The 20,073-nt window shown below is 46.8% G+C and overlaps 1 protein-coding gene and 1 long non-coding RNA gene across 6 annotated transcripts in view; both read right to left on the minus strand.

The window, feature by feature from the left end:
- NRXN3 (neurexin 3) overlaps positions 1-20,073 on the minus strand; it is a 1,034,003-nt gene that overhangs the window by 356,905 nt on the left and 657,025 nt on the right. The window lies entirely within an intron of this gene.
- LOC135328464 (uncharacterized) lies at positions 1,853-13,227 on the minus strand. The gene is made up of 2 exons (XR_010389354.1): positions 13,153-13,227; positions 1,853-2,711 (listed from the first exon to the last, which is right to left on the minus strand). It is a non-coding gene; the product is annotated as an uncharacterized LOC135328464 (long non-coding RNA).

Here is a 20,073-nt window from a genome sequence, read left to right on the forward strand (position 1 = left end):
CATTCCCAGTTCTTTACAGCATAAGGTGATCATCATTTGTGAGGTCAAGGAAAAAAAACCTCCCTTGGGATATACAATTAAATGTATCAAAGGGGTTTTTCACTTCCATCTGTAGCATCTGGCACTGGCCACTGCCAGAGACAGAATACCAGACCAGATGGACCAATGCGTATGGCAATTCTGATCATCTTGTGTGATTAATTTCTTCCTTCAGGTCGGATATGTCTCTTCTAATTGAGTATCAACATCTAACCAAAATTGGTGCTGACATTTCATTGATTGTACTGTGAGTTTATCTGCAGCGGAGCATTCTGGGGCAGCTTAGTCCCCTATTTACCTCAACTCTAATGCAGGATTTATCAGTGAATTTTCTAAATTCACTCATATATTTTCCAAGTCTTGTCCTCAGAGATTACCCAAAGAATTCATGACTCAACTGTAATTTGAACCAAAAAATATTTTTGTTCATGAATCTTTGCTACTCTAAGACTGTAGCCCTTCAAATGATTTCCTTATAGCTACCCTCTTGTCTGTGAAATCATAGAGGCTAAATTTGCATAGCAGGAGCCTAAAAAGTTCCTGCAAATTCTTTTTCAGTGACTACACATTCCTGATCTTCCCTGAAACACAGAGAACACATCTTCCTTGCTCTGAATTCTCTGTGGATGTTTGAGAACGAACCACAGAAAAACAGCAAATATAACAGAAACCCTCCTTTCTGCAGGAGACATTCACTGGATTTGGGGGGGGGTTTTATATAAGGAACATACAAATAATGATTAATAACTATACGCTATTATTTTACAATTTTATAATTATTTTATAAAGAATTATAAAGAGAAAACATTAGCAAACTGTCCATACAGTGTACCATAAAATCATGATGTTGCATTGTGGTATCGCATCAGGGATTCACTTTCTATTGCCGTATTTTAAACTTCTTGACTAAGCAGGACTTCTGCAAACACAGGCAAGTTCAGATACAGGAAGGCCAGGGACTAAAGCAGCCTCCCTAGAAGGTGCCCTTGAATCCAACAGGAAATCTAGCAAGGATGCAGAAAAGGCTTGCTGCAGGATGGTCACTTGAGCTGTGAAATGGGATAAAAGAAACAAAGAGTTCCCTGAGATATGATACCTTTGTTTCAACCCAGTATTCAGGGGGAAATATTCTACACACACAGCCCGAGCCCTTTCCTGAATCCAAACTCAGCCTCCCTATGGAAATGAACTACACATAATCCTAAACCTCAGCAGAAATGTAAAAAACAGACAGTGCTTCTGAATTGAGGCATGCTTCCCCGAGGAGAAATATGACAGACGTCTCTACACACACAGAGGTGCCCAAACAAAAATGCCCACTGTTCAGATACTGCATTTGAGCCGAACTGCTCCTCCATGTCTCCTTCCATGTAATACCTGTGCATACGCAGAGCAAGCACACGCACCCTGGGGATCACCTCAGACTGCAGGCTTACCTGGGCCTAGTCCAACAACCTCCTTGTTAGTATCAAAGAAACACTGCACAGCTCTCCCCACACTAAGCCGCAGCAGAAGCCACCATTACTCCCTCTGTTAAAGAATATTGCATTGAAACTGTCTAGAAATAGCTGCTTAGCACAACTTATATAAAACTTGCTTAGCATGCGTAGCTAAATTTGCTGAAGCCTTAGGCCGCACTTGGGAAAAGTAATAAACCTTTACCTGGTTTAGTAAAAAATAGTGCCTCAGAGCTCGTTCAGGCTGGGAAAATAAGGAAGCCACATGTGGTCTGCGTTCCTGTGTTACCCACTCCGAAAGGGAAAACATCAAAACAATTGAAAAATAAGACCTTGGGAGACAACCGCCAGACCCAACAAAAACAGAGGTACAACCTTCATCAGAGACCGCAAAAAACAAGAATAAAGAGAAAAACAGCTTACCTAAGAACGACGATGAGACCCAATGAGGAGCAGGAGACCCCAGACCAAAAAATTGCTATTGGTCTAACTACCGCATGAGGGGTGGGAAATGTAAGTTGAAAAAACTATAATTGCCCAGGATTTGTTTACGTGAGGGTCCCTCTTTGGAGGCACCCAGCTCGAGCTGTAATTACGGCACGCGTGTGATTAAAATTTCATTTGTTTTGATTTGGCTCTGAACTTTACCTGCGAGAACCTGGGGTCAAGCCCTGTTATGGTGGCCGACAAGCCTAATTTCCATAACACCCTCCACAGCAAGTAGTATTAAAAAAGTGCCTTCAATCTTTAGACCAGTAAATAATTAAATGTATTAATGACACCTAGATATTGGTAATGGCACTTCATGCTTCCAAGAACACAGGTAATGGTAAAAAAAATTAAGCAAAACAAGTGTATCAATCATCATAGTAAACTGAATTTGGAAGAAAGTATGGCATACTGTGGAGTCTAGATCCAAGGTCAAAAAAGCGTGTGGCTAGAAGACCACTGTAAATTGAGCATCAGCAACCCAGTGCTCTCGTGGGCAGGTTGCAGACCCTACACCTTCCGCAGAGCACACTGCATCTCCTCAGCTCATATCTAAAAGTAGCCAACAAGGCAACTCTGCTGATAAGAAGCTCTGATACTCCTTCTTTTCCTTTTTCTTCACTTGGACAGTACATTTTTTCCTCCAGTTTCAAATCTTCTGTGTCTTTTGTTGAGAGCTACTTGGATCTTTAATGGTTCTTCTGATAATTCTTGTCTCCTTTACTCCTGATTAAAGAGAAAGAAAGAATGGGAATTGTACCCTTGACTGATTTACACTTCAGCATGATTTCCATCTTCCTTCTCTTCTCTCCCTCCCCTCTTCTTTCCCTTGCTAGCTGAAATCACCTCAATAATTTAGTTCACAATTTTTGGTAAAACGAATTGATTGAACACTTGCAGACCAAGTCTGACTTGTGACAGAAGCTGAAGAGTGAACAGGGGACACTAAAAATACAGGCTGGGCTGAAGCAGTCAGCTCTTTGGGTCACTGGTGTAAAAAATCACCCCAAAGTCCTGGAACCAAGGAAAGACAGAAACACATGTCCATAACGCTCCTTGAAGCAATGAAGGAAACAGTCACTAACAGCAGAGAGTCATGTGCTCCCAGAAAAAAATGACTGAACCAAAACACTACATATTTAACTATGTAGTCCAGACATGCCCCATTTTCCTGATTCTCTGTATTCTTCGGACGAGGACAAATATTTCTTTGCAGAAGTGGCTTCATGGAAAGGTACCTAGTCTTCTCAGGTAATTACAAGGATGATTTCCCAGGATCTCTGGCGTTATGCAAAGATGATACTAGGTATCCTAACACTGTAATGCCTAAATTGAAAGGATCAAATATCCTGGCTGAAGTCTGGAAATCTCTTTCCAGTATGTTGGGGGAGAACAATAACAATACAGTGCTTTTCCTCTCACATAGGTTATGCCAAGATCTAAGGAGACTTTAAATATTCACAGCATTTCTGCCCTGCAACAAAGGGAAACTGAAAACACCTGGCAATGCACACTGTGCCTCTACAACTCCCCTCATGGTAAAGTCACAGTAACTCAGCGGCAGAGCTCGAAAAAAAGTGTGGGGTTTCTTTTCCTCAGTTCTGATCACCGCTGCTGCTCCAGAAAAACCTGGTCAGCATTGCCTGTTGCAAAGGTGGATCTGGCTTCACTGAAATTAATAGCAAAAGTTCCTACTGAGGTGAGGTACCCACCGAGAGGTCATGATTTCACCGTTTCTGTAAATCAGCTCTCAAATATTAGTCCAGTAGGAGAGGTTACTCATTTTGCCAGTGTATGTTTTCCTAATGGCTGGGCTAGAAGTGGCCTGAGTCTACAGCTTGCTAAGTATAGACCAGCCTGTCTGGAATAACAATTGCCTGAAATGAAATAAGCTTAGATATACACTACTGGCATTCATCTGAACAAAATTTCCCCCTCAGTCTTCAGTTTTAAGACATATGCTTTTTTTCTTAATCCAGTACAGATCATCTCTAGAGGTCAGACAGCCTACCACCCTATTCTGTTGCAGGTCCTGCAAGCCTAGCATACTCACAGTCCCCAGTGGCAAAAAGCAAGTCACCAGGTAAAGGGATGATTGTGGGGCACATTTTTTTCTCCAGGATTCTCCAGAAACATAGAAAAAAGTTTTAAAATAAAATATTAAGAATTTTCTACTCCATTTCTCTTCTTCTCATACTTATAGGGGACTGAATACATTTCTCAAGAAAAATTAGTTTCTTTGCCTTTTCCTTGCCTCTAATAAACTGCTTCTGAACACATGAGGGCCCAGGATGGAGAACAGACTCCATGGTGAGCTAATAAAAAGTGAAAAGGCACTCAAAGCCATCAGTATCTTGCAAAGCTTCTCTGAAGGAAATATGCTTGACTGCAGGCAGGGTAGCAAGACCAGGAAAACTGGAAATTACTGTGGCTTACTTAACTGCAAGGAAATGATGATTGGGGGGGGGGGGGGTCTTCTGCAATCCTACAGAGAGGTTAAGGAGGCAGATGGCTAGATGTATGCCACCCACATTTAAGATTTCTCTAGGTCCTGCCCAGACCACCAGCATTCCTTAACGCTGCACTCAGTGGACATCAAAGAATGATAAACTCTTCTGTGATAGCCTAGAACACTGTAATTATCAGTAGAATAAACAAAACGTGGGAAACACATAAGATGGACTACTATTAGATAGGTAAATCAAGAAGAACAAATGAAAGAAAGAGAAAAATGACAGTTTTTTTTACTGTTTCCAGTTTCATCTCTCAACGTACTAAAAGATCCACATCGCTTGTAGGTCAGATAATGTCTCTATATAACTACAAGCTCAGGGCAGTTCCAACAGTCTTTGGAGTGAAATCTGCTCAGATTAACACCATAACTTACGGAAGTCACAAAAGACGAAGTACAAAAAACTTGGAGGTTTCAATCCAATAAACACCTGGATTCAAGGATTCAAGTGTTCAACCAGACAGTGAGAATCTTTGCACTCCACACAGCCAAGCTGAGAACTTGGCAGAACTGATTTTCTACATAGTCCAGGCAACATAATAGCTGCATCAAAATGAGCCAAGCCTTTTTTTTTTTTTTTTTTTTTTTTTTTTTTAAAACATTTACTTGTGTTTCTGGCAACAGTTCTAGGTCACTTCTTATTTTAGCCAAACCTGTCCATGTACCCTGCAGAAGGTAGGTAGATCAGAAACCATCTTGTAAAATTTGCTATCACAAATATATGCTTAAGAAACCAGCTTTCCTGCTTGACAAAATGAGCAGCGCTAACTTCTCAGTTGCAATAAAACTCCCGTAGATTTGGCTTCCCTAACAGAGTTTGCATATACTCCATAGGTGAGATAAGGAGAGACACTGTCCAAGACCAGTGTGCCTGATACACTGCTGTCTACTGTCTTTTCTCTGTTCTCTCCCTAACCAACCCTTAACTGCCTTCCTAATGCTATTAAAGAAATTCCTGTGCTGCTTTACCCTCTTACTGTGGTTGGAAGCTTTCACCAATGCTGGAGTTCATTTGTGCACTGAAACACCTGCAGCTGAACCAGCAAACCTGCAGGACCACATAGTTATAAACATTTCCAGACAGCATCTCTGTAACGTTTCCACTAGCAGGGATCAATTAGGAAACCAGCTGGAGCAGGAGCAGCAGGCTGCTTAAACTGCTGGAGCCAGCCACAACAGGGAGTCATGAAGTCCCCAGCTTGCCTGGCTGGGCAGGGCAGTAGGCGAGCGGGGGATCCCCAAAGTTTGTGGTATAGTTCCAGACCATCAGCTGATTCTGTCCAGTGGGAGGTTAAAGAACAAACTGTTAGAGAAACCAAACTCCTTCTTCTCTGCCCACCCAATCATTTGAGCTATTCACTTGATGTAGATATGCTGAATTCATTCTAAATTTAAAAATACTGTTGCAAGTATAGGGTGGAAACCCATTTACTCTGCAATTGTTACACGGACCCCGGCCTGTAAATAAACAGGGAAGTCAGCTTGACAGTACTCTTTGCCTGAGCTCTCTAGAAAACAAAGTCTTTCCTTATTCTTCACCATGCGGTATTCACCGAATACGTGAAGGGCCTTTTTTTAGCAACATCTTACATCTGATTCATTCACCTTGTCCCTTGAGCTTCTGCAGACACAAGGCCCTCACTAGGCTGTTAATACCTTTTACCCGCCTCTTCTCCATCATCAAGAATGCAAAAAGATGAAAGATGCAAAAGTAAGAGATGTTGAAGTAAACCTTAACACTAGATGAATTTAGCAATGTCCTTTATCAACCTGCTATTCATGCTTAGCAACCACTATAGCTCACACCAACTTCACTTACATTTTAATATACCATACAGAAAAGCAGCCTAAATATACATCCCCAGATCGAAAGCATATAATCTGTAAACTACAGGAACAGCAGATCATTTCCATTAGTTTCTTATGTAGCAAAAACCACAATTTACACTCAAAGCATATAATTATATTCAGATTTTAAAAGACAGTGTCGGAAGTACTTTAAATTCATAGTTTGGAGGAAAGTCACTCGGGGTATATGTAGTTATGTTTTAATGTGCAAAAGCAACACACACACACACACACACACAAAGTGCAAGAGAAGGAACTTGCTAGAGTGGCGAGGGAGCGGTGGGGAATTGCAGGCTCCCAGCTCAGGCGCCTCCCTGGGGTTCGGAGCAGCCGCCACTCCAGTGGAAATGCTCTCCCTGCTTCTTTGAAGACATCAACAGTGGCAACTGTCACGAGATCCCGTTCAGGCTTTACAACCACGAGGGAAATTGCCACCAGGCTCTGCGTCCAGAATTCACAGGCGTCTGCCCTGTCCTTAAAGCAGAGGTCAAGGCAGGCTGTTCTTTAAGTTGCCCTGACATCTAAAGCACAAGAGGAATACTGGGATTTCATACATTTCTGTGGAACTGTATGAATTCCGTGGATTTCTTCTGCCAAGGATCTCAAAGCACACAGGTGCACTGCTGCCGCTCAGCTCACCTGGGAGATAGATGGTTTTGTCCTCATTTCACAGATGACAAGTCAGAGAGAAGGGCCATGTTTCACCATGGTTATACAACAAGTCTGAACCACTGGTCAAGTCTTTTGGGTAGACGTTACATAGAAAACATCAAAATCACCCTTTTGTCCTCAGTGCAAGAGATCTTTCACAGTTATCAAACACAACAGAGCATCAAAAAAAGAAAAAACAAAAAATGACTCTCAGCCAGCACAGGACTGTCATCCCGGGCAACTGAACAGAGAGCTGGTCCCCTTAAATGACAGCACATAGACACGGAAAAAACAAGAGACTGGTCATCCAGTACGTTTCCCAGGCAAAACATATGTTCCTTGCATTAATAATCCTCAGTTCTTTAACCAGTTACCTTTTGTATGACAAACTGTGGAACTTCACCACCACCTCCACCTGGACACCACCCTGGTATTTTCAGCCTTACATTAGTTTGACCTGGGTACTTTCCTTTACTCGTAAGGAGACTCGTGTAAGGAATCTGATCTTCCATCAGCACAGCATGTGATATCCTGGTGACAACCATAACGTTGCTCAAACATATATTTTCACACCATGACCAAAGAAGAGAATAAAAGCAAATAAAACTGGCCAGCATCTTTTAGAAAAATCTCTTCCATCATTTTTTTTACATAGGAATATTATAAAAAGTATGTTGTCATTCTGCAGTGTTCTCACTGTGTAGCTTGAGTCACACATCCCAATATTCTTTACAACTTCAATGCCTATACAAAGTATACAGCAGGATCCTTCATCTGTCTTTGAAATGCAGTCACCTCTGCAGGAGAATGTGGCAGTTGCTTGACAAGTCAGGGCTATGTTATCCAAAAGCAGAAATAATAAAGAAGAAACCTCTCTCCAGTCTAAATTGTAAAGGAAATATAAGAAGTAAGAAAGCCCTAATCTAATTCTGACTCAGGACTAACACTCCCACTTTTGCAAAATGCACTGTGAGATACTGGATAAGAACAAGGTACCTATCAGTGGAGGGCTTTGTAACATATTTCCTATGAGATTGTACCTGCGGCAGCATGGGATTCAGCAGTGTTTCAAAGGGCACAGAGACATGTATTAAATCAGTGAGACACAGTTCAGCAGTAACATTAGGTTTTTCTTGTTCCAGATTTCATTAGATCATTGGGTCTCACAGGATCAAGTATCAGGTGGACAAATTCATGCCACAATTTTGCAGAACAACACAAGCTAATCTTAGTAGGGAACATCTGATATTAAGCACAGCCTACGACAACAGAATGAGAAGTCAAAGTATCTGGTCAGAAACTGTTTCATACAAAAGTCTGCAAATGTAAGTCATACAGTAATCTCTTTTTGAGGAAACAACCTTCATATATCCAACAATTTTCATGTGCTCAAATACCAAATGCTGTGCTTTCTCCAAAGAGCTAAAGAGATGGACTGCAGGAGAGCAAAACTCAATTATGACCAACTTAAAATGAAGATGACTAGTGAGATGGGTGCTTTGACTTACGGATATCCAGCTTGAGACAATTCAAACAGACCTGACAGTTATTTAAAAATAATAATCATTGTTCGTATGTCCGAGGAAGGGAATCTAAACACTCAGGCATGCAGAATCCCTAATCATTCCAAAAGTGCAGGCTTCATTGTTTATAAGAGGCCAGAGAGTGGCCACAGAAAGTAGCTAAGACTTCTAGCTTTTCACTTTGGCAGAACTGAACTGCAACCTTAATTTAAGCTCTGAGTGAAGTTAATTTTAATGGGTCACTGACTGCTCTGTGTAAGATGATATTTCCCTTTTATTAAAGCTACCAGCCTTTACTCAAAGCAATCTCCTGACAACGGGGTAAAAGGGAAGGTCCTGGCTTGGTACTGGGGTATGGGCAGTGCCAGGGATCAGGAATTAGTTCTCTGTTTTACAGAGAAGGCAGGACTGGAATAACAAAGACACCTGAGATAAGAAAAAGGTCACATTGGAAGAGCTGCAAGGAGCAGGATATGCATATTAGATAGAGCCTGCACCGTCACAGCTGCCTGTGGGAAGCTTTAACACTGGTTTGCAGAATACCTGCCTATTTCATGGAAATATTCATTTGTCCAAACGCTCACTGTCATTGCTAATCTTAAAAAAGGACATGAGAGATGGAAAAACCTTTGAAAATGCTTCACATGAATGACAGGACTTCTGAGAACTGACTAAGGCCTGAGAGTTACACCTACAAGACCTGGTGACTTCTCACTGCCAGTCCTCATAACAAGCTTTCACTTTTTGCTGTGTCTCATTCAACAGCCTGAGCAAGCCTTGCAAAGGAAAAAACAGAAGAAAAACGTCCCAAAGCTCATCATTCCTCCCACCGCTGCCCCTGCACAACTAAAGGCTGGGGCAATCCGCAGAAGGCATCACACGTCAGCTCTGTGCACCCCTGCTCCCCATCCATTAGGGAGGGCCAGAGAAAATACAGCTGGAGGAGACAAGAAGAAACCAAATTAATTAATTCATCACTAAGACAAAACACGCACAAATCTCTTAATTTTATCTGTCAACTGGAGGCATGCATTATTCAGCAGCTAAGGCAATGAAGACATGGAAAGAGGGGCTGTGAAGCCACTGCTGCAGGCCTTGGTAAGCGACTGACCCAGCAGGGTTCTAAATAGCTATAGGGACGAAAAAGGATTCGGCACATCCAGACTTTTAATAAACATAGTCCAAACTTTGCTCCATAGCTGGATTTTTTTCATGCCTCTGTCCCAAAAGCCCTTGGTGTAACTAACTGAAATGGAGGCTTTCCCTTCCTATTGTTCAGGAAGAAAGATTTTGCCAGTCTGGGAAGATCCTCACACAGAAAAAAGATTTCTCCTGACTCACAGGACTTCTCTGCCCATCCAGGTTTGCTCACCTGCTGACGGGGAGGAAAACCTGTTACAAAGACTTTCTCCTTGAGATGATATGCTGTGCCAAGTTTTACATTTGCAGGTTGCAGCTCACCTACCGGAAAGCACCAGCTTGGTGATTTCGGAATTAACTCTCACACCACCAACACTACACTGACAGCCAGAGCTCTGCCCAGTGCTGCTCAAGGTAAGCCAAAAGAAGGTTTTGCACTGATTTTAAAGGAGTGCTGAACAGATTCCAAACAAGCATTCATTGCTAGGGAGACGTTTGCTTTCCCTATGTTCTACATACCCATACGCTACTTCAAATAGATCAAAAACTACTGGGATACATAAGAAAAAAACGATATACAGTTAGTTACAAAACTGAACCCAGGAGGTCAGCACTGTGGGACTGGAAAGCAGCACAGCAGGGTGATTTGAGAATCGAACCTATTCCCTCTGAAGTCAGTGGGAATGTAGCCACTGAGTATGGCAGGAGCCAGACTGACTTCTTTCTTTCTCTCTAGGAAATTAAAAAATCAAAATCTCAGTAAACACGGACAGTGCACAGCCGCCCTGGGATCTGACTCCTCAACGCTGTCACAGATCCAAATTCCAAGGGCCTCTGTCGTGCAACAGAGAAAGAAAACAGAAAAATAAACCATGTGTGTGTTTGCAAGACCAGCTGTCTTTGTGGTCTCTTCTCTCTCTCTCTCTCTCTTCCCTTTACTCATGGCCAAAGGGGGTTCCATGCCAGCTTTGCTATATGCCATGATTAGGAAAGGAAAAAAAATCTCATACTGGCTTATGCGCTGGCCTGAGCTCCCAGAGCTCTCCATTTCCCTCGATTCCTTACTGCAGCGAGGACACAGAAAAGATGTGCGTGTCTCTCACTGAAGTTGATAACAGCTTTTGCACTGGGCTCTTAAATGAGGCTCTGCTGGGCTTTCAGGGGAGATGGAAAAGTCCTCAAGGAGAAAAGAACTATCATTTCTTGACCAGCACTATGAACTCTCCCACGGACTATTCCCTGTCTTTTATATCAAGGCTAACCACTATGGCATTTTATGACATCCTTCTCTCTCTCTTTTACTCATAAGTGACCTATGAGCCAGACTTCACTATCCCTTGCCATCAAAGAAATACTCAATTAGCTAAAGAATCATATCCGCGCAGGGCCCGAGGATAACAAAAACGCCAGAGTAGGCAGGGTGAATAAGGACCAGCGTCAGATAGGAGGGAGAGGACAGGTTGGGAGGAGAGGGGAAGGGAGGGGAGAGCCCTGGGGTAGTAGGTTGAAATGCCGCATGACATGGCTGCAGTAGGCACTAGGTGGATGTGCTCACAGAGCTGGATAGGGGTTACAGAGATATTAAAACCAAGAGTATCCTGGCTGAGGGCTCAGATGACCAGCAGAGCAGTATGAAGAGTTCAAATAGAACAGCACGGGATGGATCTCCAATAAAGGCTACAAGTACATTGGCAGAGTTGTAGACAGAGCTCAGTACTGCAGGTCTGAGCCGAGGCGCACTGGAGAGGCAATGGGCTCAGGAACAAAGCCAGAAAGCAGATGCTGCAGGTCACAGCTGAGCACCAGCAAAGCAGGTCTGCGAGAGCAGAAGGTGCTCTGGCAGAGCTGCTGGAGGGTGCGGGAGCAGGGCAGCGGGGAGCACTGCAGGGCAGGTTGCAAGTGCTCTGGCAGCACGGGAAGGGGGAGCCAAGGGTGCTGCAGAATAGCACCATGCTGCAGGGGCAAGGACCCAGGACTGAAACAACCCTGGATGAAAAAAGTCGGGCTGGAGGTGTATGGCCAGCTCTGCAGACAGGAGTGACAGTATCCTGTCAGCCTCCCAAACGCCCACTTCAATCTCAAGGCTCATATCCACCTCAGAAAGCAAGCAAAACATATTCAGGCCCTGCATGGAAATGGAACCAGTGCCATGCCAGTAGACACCAAAGCCACCTGTTAAGCACCACCCATGTGAAGCTAAGTTATCGGTTAATAATTATTAGCAACAGGACTGCTGTTGGTTGCAGCAACGCGCAAGGACCATGTGAGACAGTCCCCACTGTGCTAGGGTGAGGGATAGGGTGGGATCAGCCAGTCCCCGTCCCAAAGGATTTTTAAAAAATAACAGCCACAGGAGAAGCAAGCTGGGAGGGAGGGAAGCACAAGGGCAGGGTGTGATGGCAGAAACAGAAGTCACCTATCCCATCCAGCACCACCTTTGCCTAAATCGGGGCAGAGCAGAGCTGCTGTGGCATTCACGCCACAGCTGAACCTGTCCCTACCAACTGCAGCCCTGCAGGGAAGGGCAGGCCTTGGCCTGCCTGATCGTCCCTGGCTGCTGCAGCTGAAGGCAGGAGTAGAGGGACACAGGGCGGAGGGGGAGGCGATGGGGGAGGCAAGGAAGAGCCCCCAGGTCAGCCCACCTGGGCCATCTCCTCTTGGCCCTGAGGCAGACCCAGGCAAGCTGGGCAGAGCCAGCCCTAGTCCCGGCCGCTGAGCATTGCTCAGCATTTTGGATGCTGGTGGGTCCCCCCTTCCTCGGCATCCGCTGACGCCCTCCTCTCTTGCCGCCTGTGTTGAAACACACTCCCTGTTATTTCTTCTCCCTGGGCTTCCTGGGAAGCCACTGCCTACTAGGCAGCAAGCAGGAAGCCAGGAGCACAGGATAAGAGCACCTCGCGTTTCCCTTCACACACCCTGAGCTGCTGGACAACTTCACCAAAGCTGGCAGTGAGCAAGCAAGCAGGCAGGGCAGGGCAAAGCCCCTGCGGTGCCTGCCCCAGGGCTCCCTGGCCAGGCCTCCTGCAGCCGCCCCCTGTGAAGGCTGGTGGGGGGGAAAAGGGGTGGCAGTGAAGATGCTCTGCTGCAAGGACTGTATCGGCTGCTGTAACTCTCCTAGAGACAGGAGCTGGGAGTTACTAACTCCCTCCCCAGCAGACCCCCAGCCCCGGCGGGACCCTCTCCGAACTGCATGGCGGCACCGCTCAGCATGGGGCCACCTGGCCCCGCCAGCACCCACTCTGCTAGGTGACCAGCCGGGGAAGCTGGCTCTGAAAGCAGCCTGTCCTCAGAGCTGTGCTGTGCTAGGAGTGGGGGCAGGGCAAGAGAAGAGGGTAAGTGGGGAGGAGAGTTAAGGGAGCAAATATGAGGGGCTGAGAGACTCCCCCCTCCCCCCCGGAGTCACACACGTTATCCGCAGGGTGCTCCCGGGTCCCCTTTGCTGCTCTAGCTGCTCTGCAAAAAGGTAAAAAAAGAAACAATAGCGGGAACCCACCGTGTCCTCCTCGGAGGGAGACAGGGGAGCGGTAGATAGAGATAGGCACAGAGTGGTGCTTGCTGCCGTGGAAATGATGCTCATACTGAGCCTGAGATACAGACGAGGAAGAGGAGGCAGAAGAAGCCACGTTAGAGGAACTCCACACAGAGCTGACGATACATCCCCAAAAGAGGGAGCACATCCACAGGGTCCAGGCGGGGTGGCGTCCCGGACAAATGCTGGGGTCTATTCTCAGGTGCATGGTCAAGGCACAGGGCACCTACAGATGGGCAGTTTGAATTCCAGCCAGGGAGCGAGGATAAGGTTCATGATGCCAAGGGACCCATGCTAGCAGAAAGGAGAGTCACTTCCGAGGCTCTACTGTGCGCGTGTGTGCTCAAGAGGGAAAGAGGCAGCCTGCGCCTATGTGAGAGCGTGTGTGTGCTAGAAGGGAAGGGGAGGGGAGGGGGAAGGTTAGTAACAACACACGGAAGAACAAGATGCGCTGTTTCCCAGGGCTGGATCTACTGTGCCAGGGACCCCGCGGCTGTAACGAACCTCCAGGAGAGAGCAGGAAAACCACACATGTCAGCACGAGAATCCTGGGTCTTTCACTTGTCAGGTTCCTCCAGGATCACGGGGTCCTTGAGGACTTTTCCCTGCCTGGGATCCCTGTCTCTCACTTAGTTGGAGCTGGACTCCAACTCCTCCAAAAAGCAAAAACAAGAAAAAAGCCAGAGACCCCAGGTAAATTTTTGATTTTTTTTATCCCAATTCCAAGGGGTTTCTGTTGCTTCTCCACTGGCAAGTATTGCAATGCAGAATTGCTAGACGCGCGCACAGAGAGAGAGAGAGATGTGGATGGTTATCCTCTTTCCACTGGATCCAGGCGACCGAGCGCTGAAGCCGATTAACCCTGTGCAGCCTGGGAGGGCAATGGCAGGTCTTCCAAGGCAAGCACGGCGCAGAGGCAGCGGGGCCGGGCGGGCCGGAGCGGAGCGGAGCGGAGCGGAGCGGAGGCGCGCGGGGTCTGGAGGAGCGGCGCGGCGCGCGGAGCCCGGGGGCGGGATGCTGGCGGCCGGGGCGCCAAGTGCAGGCAACTCGGCGGCGCAGGTGAAGCGCAGCCGGGGCGGCCGGGGAAGCCGGCTCCACAAATGGGCGAACCGTATGCAAATGTCCTCGCAGGGAAGAGCCAATCAGGGCTGCCGCAGCTCTCCGCAGAGGGACTGGCTGGCTCCCCGGGAAGGCGGGGCTGGAGCGGGGCGGGCACCGCCCCCGCCATTCATGCGCCCCTCCCGTACACACGCGCGCCCCCGCCCCTGGGCTTCGCGCCGGGGCGGGGCCCCGCGTCCTGCGCACCTCGCCAGGCCCAGCGGAGCGTTAATCTCAACTCCAGCGACTGCAGGGGGAACAGCGCCGAGGACCCAAACTCCCCGCAACTCTTCGCCGAAGGATTCAACATACTGCCCTGCTCGCCGCGCCACGCACCTGCCACCGCGCCGCCGGAACGGCGCGCTGCGCAGAGGCGCGCCGCGCCCGCCGGAGCCGCCGCCAACACCCCGCCGCGCCGCGCGGGCCGCCCCGGCGAGAGCGAGCCCTGCTCCTCGCGGCCGGGGCGCCGGACCCGGGTGCCCGCGATGAGGTGACCCAACGGGCCAGGCTCCTAACGGCGCCTGAGCGCATGCTCAGCTCACCGCGTCCCCGCTGCAAATGTCCTTTTTGTCCCAAAACAGAAAAAAAGACACAAAAAGCCCCATTTTCACCCCAGCCACGGAGAGCGGAAGGCCACCACAGACGCTGGCTTCCCGCGCGGCACCCCCGGGCCAGCAGAGCAACCCCGTTCCGGCGGGCGGCTGCGGCGCGGGGGCGCCCCAGGCAGCGCCGGGCCCCGGCGGTCCGCGCGAAGCCGAGACGAGCGAGAGAGCGGCGGGGAGCGGGCGCGAGCGGAGCCGACGGCGGGCGCTTGGGCCGCAGCAGGGCGCTCGCCCGCGGCCCCGCCCGGCGATGCAGGCGCGCGGCCCGAACCACGCCGACCCCCGGCAGCCCCGTCCCAGCTCCCCCCCGCGCGGCCGCGGCTGCCCGCTTGCAGCAGAGCCAAGGGAGCACCGGGAATGGCCGTGCTCCTCACAACTCCGCGCTACTTTTATATAACGGGCTGCTGCTTTTTTTTTTTTTCATGTTCCTGTAATAATGGGCTGAATCCAAATCAGCGTGTTAATGCTTAATGCTCAGGGAGCGAGAACTGCCGCCAGAGTTTGCAGCCCATAAATAAATAAATGTAGTAGCATTATCTAGTAATTTAGGACAATTTATTGACTATCAATTTGCATGGCAAAAAACCCCAGTCACACTAGGGGAGCCGATGCGTGGACAGTGAAGTGATTTACACAAGATCAGTCAGAGAGTAAACAAGGAGCTTTGGAAACTGAGCCAGCCCTGGGACTTGCCTCGCACTGCACTGTATCCCTTTCTTTCATTTATTCCTCGTCATTCAGAGTGGGAATAAATGTGTTCACGACTAAGTTTGTTTCTCTCGCTAGTTCCATGGCTGTAGGTGTGCGCACAGGCATCAGAAATCTGCTTGACTCTTCTCATTTCACAGGCATTTCCCTAACACAGACATTCAGTGTTCTTGGAAATTGATTTTGATTCAGCACAGGGCAAGTATCGGTAACCTGTAATGACCATCCAGGGTTTTACACCTAGAACTTCTGGCTGAGCCTGATGTGCTTGTAATTTATTTTCTTGTAGCTTATGCTATAGTTTAAGTGTTCTGAATCAGTGGCTAGAGCAGTCAGAAATATTTCTGTGGTTTGCTGGAGCTAATCAATGACTGGGGATGGTAAAGCTGGAAAGCAAGAATATTAGTTTCAAATTTATCCAACACCTGTCACCCAAAGATCTCCGAGTGCTTTCACATCTTTTATTAATGAAGCCATTGAACAGCTTTAGGTATTACTTTGCCATTCTGCAGATCAGGAAACAGAGGCACAGGGGTGTTGTGTCAGTGAGTGACTGATAGACATGGCAACAGAACAGAACTGAAGAGAACAGATGCCAACATTCCCAATTCTTACTAGTTCGTTTTGCTAGTATGTACATGTGGCTAATTTAGTGGCCATTTGTAGCCTTAAACTATGAGTGTCAGCTGTCCCCAGAGCATGGCATGCAGCCAGAGGCTGGGGTCAGTAAGCGATGAGACAGGTGCCTGCTGCCTGGCAGATGTGCGGAGCCACGCAGTAGGTACGGCACAGGGCACAGAGCAGTGGTATTTGTGCAAGACAACTGTTCCTGGCCCCGCATTCTGCTAAGAAATCTGGAGTTGCCACCCTGTACATGAAGGGACCCCCGAAGCATCATGTCTCCTGCTCCTGCGTTGTTTCAAATTGTACCCTTAAACTTTAGCTTGGGGGAGGGAGGGAATAACCTGGTTTATCACTTTCGAAGGGCTGCTGACCCATGAGGATGCTGCTGACAGCCACTTTGAGTTCCTCACCACGTAAGTCCTGACTTTCACCCAGTTCAAAGGCAAAATACTCCGAAATATTTGTTGGGTAATTAAACTACAGAAGAGTTGAACCAGGGGAGGAAGAGGAGGAAAGGTATTAAATAGATATCACTGAATAACTTACTTTGAAAACACAGAAAATCCTTTCTGACCCAGGTAGTTCAGGAATGCAACAAAGATCTGCCTCCCCATCCTTTTACCTTATTTTTCTCTGGCTACAGCCTTACCGAAAGGACACACATACAATTGTTTGATAAGGGACTCCAAATCTAAAAACTGAGGCCTTAACGCTGCTCCTCCAGAAGGCAGTGATGGAAATTTCACTGATATGTACAGAAAATGGATGTCTTGGGAAGTACAGCTCTAAGGGAAACAGCAGAGGAGCTGGATGGATACCCCCCACACACACTCTCCCAAAACTATCTGCCTGTTGCTGAAAGAGTGTCCTTTCTTCTTGTCTAAACTATGCTAGCATCCCCTGGCTCTTAAGTCCAATTTAACAGCCTCACAAACCACATCCTCTTTTCTTACTTTTGCCCCAGCCATGCCTGCCACGTCTTGGGCTGCTGCAGGAGAGCAGAGCCCTCAATGGAAAATAAATCTCCAAGCTACAAAACAAACCACTGCTACTTTTCCTCAGCTCGCTCCCTCTGCCACCAACCCTTCCCAGTAAGCACTGGGTTTAGGGGCAGAGGATGAACAACGTAGATGAACATCACCTCCAACGGCCCTGGCCTGAGCCAGGCCTGAACTGGAGAAAAACAGGCAGCCGCGGTGTGCGCTCCCTATGCTGCTGAGCCTTCCTGTCTAAATTCTGCCTACCAATCTTACTTTGCTACAACCCGTTGGGTAAACTGCCTTGGGTAAAAAGGAGAAAGGCAAAGACAGCCAATCTGTACAAATACAACATAAACATAAAAATGAAAAAATAAAAAGGAAAAACTGTGAAGCAGGTTATAAATACATCACAGGGTTCTGGTGACACCATAAAGTACTGGAACTTCACTCTGCCTTGCTTTATTAGGTGTCAGTGGATTTATTTACTGCACTGTAATTCACAGGCGACTCATTTATTTAGCAGCACCACTGCAGGAAGAGGGCAGATTTCAATTCCAGTTTCCCTTCTTGGGTGGCAAGGGGAAGTTTATCGCCAGAAGTCAAGTTTCAAAAACATTATTCCCGAGAGATTTACTTCAAAAGAGGCATTATTTTCCTATTAGTTTAGTTCATCTGGATAAAAATACAGTCTTTCTAAATGCCCTTGCATCTTCAGAACTGAGATGAGTGCTGTAAAGGATAATGGGTCCCATCATAACTTGCCTCCTCCAGACATGAGGAAAGTAGTTTTATTCATTACAGAGCTGTTTCTCTTACTAGAAAAGCAGAGGACCACAGTATTCTGCAGAAATGAAAAATAATAAACTAAACGTTCCTGAGTTTTAGGATCCCAGAAAGAGATCCAGCTGACTTGAAGTTCAGGAAAAGCTTGTGCTCTTATTTATGTCAGCAAGTCTGACTCTGGACATTATATTTCCTATTAAATCTTAGGTGTCAATTACTTTGCTGCACTCTGAACTGAAAAGGCAATCAACTTGCCTCTAAAATCACAGACCTCTAGAACTGAAGCCAGAGGAGAATCTCCATTAGCTTTTAGCAGTATAGAGTGACTGGCAGAGGGACGAACAGCTCTGATTCCACCCGGTAGAGACTAATGAGGCTCAGCATTAGCCAGTTCATTGCTATATAATAAGGATAAGAGAATAAGGTCAGCTAGAACAGGCTGTGACCCAAAAGCTTCTCCCAAACTCCAGCTGTCTCCCTCAAAGTTCAAAATAGTCCCATTCATTCTTTTTTAATGTACTTTTCCAAGAACAAGAAGGAGGGTGAGAACAGTTTCCGCTTATGATCTTAAAAAAGAGGCTTAAAAAAACCCAAAACAATGAACAGAGGGGTTTGCATGCTGTAGAAGGCTCAGGACTGGCATATAGACACCTTTGTCTCTAGCAAGATACTTCAAATACTGCTGAGGACAGCAGTGACCAAAATGCTTACAGTTCCTAAGTGCTGCAGGCAGAATTAACTGCTCTGAGACTAGTCCCTAGTGCCCCACTGTCCATGTCCTAACTGCCTCTCTGCAGACAGTCTCAAGAGACAGGTAAGACCCAGCATGGCCAAAGAATCAGCAGTATCCTCTCATCCCTAGGGAGATGGGAGGGCTGCTCCAGGATGGGGCTGAAGACCACTGACAAAGCTGCTGCTATACAGTACTTTTGCTGTGCATAACCAAATAGCTGCAGTCTCCATAATTCTCACTTTTATTCTACATCAGAAAAAGGAACAATCTATTCTCAGGGCTCATCATCCAGTAAGTCCATTTCCTACAAAAGAAGTAGCATATGCCTGCATGTTATCAGTGACACGGGGCAGTTCCAAATCTCTTTCCAACTCTGCCTCAACAGACCACAGTTTGCAATAAGCAACTAATACAGCAGCTTTGAAGCCTAGTTTTGCTCTCATTTAAGTCAGGGTGAGTAATTCAACAGAGCCAGTGGACTGGCATCAATGAAGAGAGATCAAGCCCTTGATGTTCATTCGTGAGAAGAGATATGCCAGCTGATTACAACCAGTTAGCCTGGCCTAGCAGTTAAGTTAGCCCAAGGCAACAGTAACCATTGGGAGCTTTGACAGAAGACGAGAGAAGCAAATTCAGTTCCATCAAGTGTCCAATTCAATGGACAGAAATCTTGCAAAGTTCAGACTTTTATTTTCTAGAATTTTACACTTCCAGTCCTACCTTAGTGGAAACAAGTAAGCACAAATCCGGGGGGGGGGGAAATAAATGCAACAGTATATCCTACTTTAAGGATAAGCATTAGTCAATTATAATTGGGAAAAAAAGGTAATCTCAGAACCTGATTCAAACTGACAATAGCATGTTAGAATTGCTCATGTTTACTACGGTAATGTATGAAGGACAATCCAGTGTACTCAGCACTGTATGAATATGCAGAAGCAGACAGACCTTTCTGAAGACCAGAAGCAGACAGACCTTCCAGACTTGCTGGGAAAGCATGACCCAACATACACTGGGTCAGCTTTACAAGCAAACTGTAGCCTTTTTGGCTTAGTCTTGCTTGTCTGCGCACCTATGAAAACGGAAAGGTTTAGGTACTAGCAATAGGACTTCATACAGGAGTGACTTGTACAACTGCTTTCAACTCTGCCCTCAGAAGTCTCCTTTCTATGTTCTCTGACTGCGCTGCAGAGATACTCTCTGCTATCTGCACAGGATGCCAGCAGGCATCCTGAGGTTGCCTGTAGAAATTGGGAGAAGATCCTTCTCACACTCTGGACCCACTACCAGATCAGTAATTACTAATGTACTTTGCATTAAATGAGGGATGTCTAGGTTTGGTTTACTTCAACCATCA

The sequence above is a fragment of the Dromaius novaehollandiae genome, chromosome 5 (genome assembly GCF_036370855.1).
Source record: "Dromaius novaehollandiae isolate bDroNov1 chromosome 5, bDroNov1.hap1, whole genome shotgun sequence".
Lineage (NCBI taxonomy): Eukaryota > Metazoa > Chordata > Aves > Casuariiformes > Dromaiidae > Dromaius > Dromaius novaehollandiae.